This window comes from Haliotis rufescens, unplaced genomic scaffold (assembly GCF_023055435.1).
Source record: "Haliotis rufescens isolate VD_foot unplaced genomic scaffold, xgHalRufe1.0.p SCAF_18, whole genome shotgun sequence".
NCBI classification, from domain to species: domain Eukaryota; kingdom Metazoa; phylum Mollusca; class Gastropoda; order Lepetellida; family Haliotidae; genus Haliotis; species Haliotis rufescens.
Genome location: NW_025963868.1, coordinates 30,851,332 through 30,857,331, shown reverse-complemented (window position 1 = coordinate 30,857,331; position 6,000 = coordinate 30,851,332).

The window sequence follows — 6,000 nt, the reverse complement described above, 5'->3', positions numbered from 1 at the left end:
ACTGGTTGGTTGGTTTGTTGTTTAACGCCGCACTCAGCAATAGTCCGGCTATATGACGGCGGTCTGTAAATAATCGAGTCTGGACCAGACAATCCATGATTAATATCATGAACATCGACCCACGCAACATGCACCAACCAAGTCAGCGAGCCTGACCACCCGATCCCGTTAGTCGCCTCTTACGACAAGCATAGTCGCCTTTTACGGCAAGCATGGGTTGCCGGAGATCTATTCTATTCTACCCCGGATCTTCACGGGTCCACGCAACTGGGACAATATGACAACCGCCTCTGTGGTCTAGTGGTAGAGCGTCGCCCGGAGAGCGGAAGGTCGGGGGTTCGATCCCTGGCCGCGTCATACCAAAAGACGTTAAAAGATGGTACTTGTTTTTACCCTGCCTTGCGCTCGGCATTAAGAGGCTAATACAAGGACTGGTCGGCTCGAGGTCCGTATACTCTGTCTGAGTTGGGTATTCATGTTAAACTGCGGCATGGTATCTCAGTGAGCTAGCACTATAAATCGGCATTGATCACCATACCGCAGTTTCACATGGATATCCCACTGATGCTGACTCCGATTTATTACTTGTCATTTATAACGGTTTTTTTAGAATTATACTGTTGAGTATGAATAGGCTGACACCTACACGATCCACGGCATAGTCCAAGTGAGTTTAATAGAATAATACTTCAAACACGTCAAAAGTTGAACCGTATGAATTTAATACCATACAACGATGCACCTTTAGAATACACAAAATTATCGTAGGGCAATCGCAACTATCGCAACTCATATACTTTAACTTAAACAAAAGACTGGCATTGCGCTACAATACGATCGCCTTGTGGAACGGGCCTTTCACCTCAAAGTTTACAATATAACGTCACAATACCCGACGACGTAATTTGTGGAATTGTGTTGCAATGCCATGTGACGTCAGCCTAGCAACAAGGTTGCTGGGGTCATCGAGTGTGCATAAGCTCCTCTCAGTGATCTATCAACTCCACACGCAATGTCGTTGAATAAGCCAAGTGATGTTGAGAGCTTTCAATATTTGTTCGTGAAACGTGTTTCGAGAGTACATAAGCACGTGTTTTGGTATTACACAATGTGTAATACAGCTGTATGTTTATCACGGGCATGTAATAAATAGCTGTATAGCCTCTCCTTACGAACGCCGCACACGTGTCCCTCCAGAGAGAGAGAGAGTGAGAGAGAGGGGTGAAATGGGGTTGAACGTCGCGTCCAAGATTATTGCACTTGTATAGCGTGTGTGTGTGTGTGGGGGGGGGGGGGGGGGGGGGGGGCTGCTTGTACTAGTCCGGACTGATGCCGATTTATAGTGCTAGCTCACTGAAATACCATGCCACAGTTTAACATGAATACCCCACTCAGACACAGTATACTGACTCCGAGCCGACCAGTCCTTGTTTTAGCCCCTTAATGCCGAGCGCCAGACAGGGTAACAACAAGTACCATCTTTTAACGTCTTTTGGTATGACGCGGTCGGGGATCGAACCCCGGACCTTCCGAATGATGCACTATACAAAAACGATGACCACCACCAAGTTGATGCAGAGTTACAGGATGACTTGGAGAACTGAAGACAGGTCACGAAGTGGAAGACCCCGCCATTGAGGACCGCTATCGCCGCACCCTGGCCCAGTCGTCTAAGGCGCCGCGATTGGCTGTGCAGAGTTGCGTCCCTTGGACACGCCAGAAACCTATGATTGTAGGTTCGAATCCCGGTTCGCCCCAATTATGTTTCTAGGTTTGTCAGCACCATACCCGTGCTCGTGGGTTTCACCGAAGTGGTAAACGTCTGAGACATGCATCACTTCGGGCTTTCCTCCCACATTAAGCTGACACACCGTGATATAACTGGAACACTGTTAAAAGCGGCGTTAAACCCAACTCACTCACTCACTCATTCAAATTTGGCTATCAAAGTCTACCAAGCGTAAAAGAATAAACAGCGGCGAAAACTATATGGATGGACCACTGACAGTCAGTGATGGAATGCTGGTAAAAGCGGCGTTAAACCCAACTGACTCACTCACTATGGCAGGTGTGCTATGATGGTCGCATGGAATTCTTGGTAGAAGAGTGTATCCGCATATCGGCATATGACCCCAACGGATATCGTTTTATCCGTTGGCTTTATCCTGCCGAGAAACCTACCCATTATTTAATAAATCATAATTTCAAAACGCCTTCCGACAATGATAGTCTACAAAATTAGCTTTGTGATAAGTAAAATCAGCTATTTCAATCAGAGGTGGTTATTGTGATTTGAAACCTCCGATTGACCAATCAGAATCAAGTGATTTCCAAAATTCCCGGCACATAAATCCCCTAAATATCACCCACCCGAAAACACATGAAATGAACTATTGTCACACAGCCTAGACAACACCTAAACACAGCATCCCCATAAACTATAAACATATTAAGATTTTACAGCTGTTTGCGGTAAAATTGTGTATCAATAATCAAAACATGTTTAGAATTTTAACACGTCTTTCCCACATAAAGACCCTAAACCGGTCAAAATTAGGAGACAAAAAACGTGTTTATGTTGGTATTTTGGATCTGAACACATTTCTTTGTTTGTTTGTTTGTTGTTTAACGCCGCACTCAGCAATAGTCCGGCTATATGAAGGCGGTCTGTAAATAATCGAGTCTGGACCAGACAATCCAGTGATCATGAGCATCGATCCACGCAAATGGGATCGATGACGTGCATCAACCAAGTCAGAGAGCCTGACCACCCGATCCCGTTAGTCGCCTTTTACGACGTCAAATAAAGAAAACAAACAAAACCTAAAAAGGGTGTAGTGGTATACTGTACGAGTCTCTGTGAGTGAGTGAGTCTGTATTTTGCTACGTTGAGCACAATTCCACTGAGCAGACACAAGCTGGCCAAGACGGTTTAAAACACAATAATGGAATTGAGTGAGTGAGTGAGTTGGGTTTAACGCCGCTTTTAATATTATTCCAGTTATATCACGGCGTGTCAGCTTAATGTGGGAGGAAAACCCGAAGTGATGCAGGTCTCAGACGTTTACCACTTCGGTGAAACCCACGAGCACGGGTATGGTGCTGACAAACCTAGAAACATAATTGGGGCGAACCGGGATTCGAACCCACAATCATAGGTTTCTGGCGTGCCCAAGGGACGCAACTCTGCACAGCCAATCGCGGCGCCACAATAATGGAATTGACAGTCGGTGTAAAAACGCCATGAATGTGGTGAAGTCAATAATAGCTGATCGATTTCAGATTCACAGAGGAGTATTGAAGACATTAAACTGTTTCAATCACTTGAAGATTGATCCAATTTCATTACACACGCAAACGGTATCGCTAAATAACGTGATTGGTGGTTTTCTCATAGTCAGTGACCACAATAGACTACAAGCAGACACGTGACAACAAACAACACATTCCTGTCACGAGAATAGTGATATGACGTCACACATAATATGCACAGAGCCTGCGTTTGATTAAACTGACATTAAGTCCCAGAAAAAAAGTTGTCTTATTTAAGAATATATATCCACAAAATAAAGAAAAGAAAAGCCAAATGGAGCCTAGAACAATCATTAATTCCTAGAGCTGAGGCAATCAATCTAGACTTGCCAAATCATGCTAGACTTGAGTTGGACTCCTTTTTCAATTTATCCTCTGGGGTCTGGGTTTCAATGAATGTTACATGTAATTGGACGGTAGAGAGGGCGTCAGCGAAATATACTACTCAAAATCACCTGATTCTTTCAGATTACTATAGTAAATCTCTCATGTCATGACAGATTCACTTTACCATTATGAAAGAATCGGGTGATCCTTAACTTCTTTTGAGTAGTATATAATACAGTCCTAAGACCAATCTCTGCCGAATCTCTGCCCCCCCCCCCCCCCCCCCCCCCCCCCCCCAACACACACACACACACACAACCCCACACCCCCTACCACCAACCATCATGCCCCCCTACAAAGAAAAGCGAATTGCCAAATCATGTATCGTAATGTGAGTTGATGGTTCAAGAGAGGTGAATTGCAGAAATTGTGAGATGGCATTTCGAAAAATAGGAATCATCCGGAAACGAAGATAGGAATCGTGTAATATGTCACAATATAGGGACTACGGTACTGTGATCACGTGTGAAAACAAAAGGTGTTTTCGTTCATCAATGATGTATTCTGATGATAGCAGTGTAAAAAGTCATTGCGCAATCTCGTCACGCATATTGCACTTAGTCATCGGCAGGTGTATAGTCGTGTTTTGGATACATATACATATTTATGAAAATTGTTTGAAAATCAGAAAAAACGAATGAAGTTAATTCTTACTTGTTCCATAACAGACGCATTAAAGGAGAGCTGTCAAGCAAATTAACGTCACCTGCAGTATAATGAATATATCCACCAATTATATAACCCAGCCTAACCTACACACATTCAGTCTGTAGGCGTAAAGGTCTTTGTAAACACAGACAACATCGATATTCTCAGGTGTGAGCGAAGGCTAACATTGCCTTTAGCCTCATTTACCTGGACGGGAAGACTCTCAGCCAATCAAATCATGCCATAAGGGGTTAAGGTTCACTCAAAGGTCAATGTCGTCGCGATGTGTTTTGATGTGTTTTAGCGAATCGGTCTAGTGTCGAGAACATTGTTTTGTGCGTGTTTAATGCTACAGGCTTTTGTTTGTTATTTGCGTTGTTGGTTTAGGTTATCCTTTTGTAAATAATTACTTATTTTACCGGTGGTTCGTTATTCATTCTGTTTTCATTAATACATCATCGAGTTAACGTGCATTCACAGTCAGTGTGAACCAGTTTCTGTCGTCAAGATGTAGTCTGTCTTACAGACCCTGATACAAATATATCAACTACAGCCCATGCAAGTCTATAATGTTTGGCAAGTCTAGATTACTGCAGTATCAGGGAATGAAGATAATCACTGGGCTCCCTTTTTATTATATTTTTATTAAGATAACTGAGCAACTGTTTTTTCTGTACGATATGTTCATTTCAGAGACTATATGTTAGTCTAGTCAAGATGCAAAGAAGTGTGATGGCGAATAATTCCAAGGCATTTGATTGGCTAACCAAGAACATTGTTTTGCGTTTATGTTTCCATGGGCCTAAATGCAGCATTGCCAGACCCACGAGCGGACTTAAGTTTCCTGGTTTGCTGATGACTTGGTTGACAAGGCTTGTGTTGTATTTGAGCTTGACAATATCACTGATTAAATTTGGTTTGTCAATGCTATTTTTTTCTTAATCACTGGATTATTTAGTCCAGACTTGTCATACTGCTGCATGGGCGGATACAGCTTTTTTGAAAAGGGCGGGTGCACAATTAAGATCTATTTATTGTCTTTGGTGGTAATTTATACAGAAATAAAGATTTTTTTCTGTATCCGCCCATACTGCTGGAATATTGCGTAAGGTGTCGTAAACTACATCAAACAAAATCGATGCTCATGATATCACTCACTGGATTGTGTGATCCAGACTCGATTTTTTTAAACAACAAACAACCTACCATCATCAAGCAAAACATGGAATTATCGGTGTAATAAAATTGTCATATTAGTTTATGTCAAAGATCTTTTCTTTCAGTTTGCTTTTTGCGAACACCTGTTGTCATCACTGACTGTCAGTGGTCCATCCATATAGTTTTCGCCGCTGTTTATCCTTTTACGCCCTGAGCAGACTTTGATAGCCAAATTTGAATGAGTGAGTGAGTGAGTTGGGTTTAACGCCGCTTTTAACAGTATTCCAGTTATATTACGGTGTGTCAGCTTAATGTGGGAGGAAAGCCTGAAGTGATTCAGGCCTCAGACGTTTACCACTTCAGTGAAACCCAGGAGCACGGGTATGGTGCTGACAAACCTAGAAACATAATCAGGGCGAACCGGGATTCGAACCTACAATCATAGGTTTCTGGCGTGTCCAAGGGACGCAACTCTGCACAGCGAATCGCGGCGCC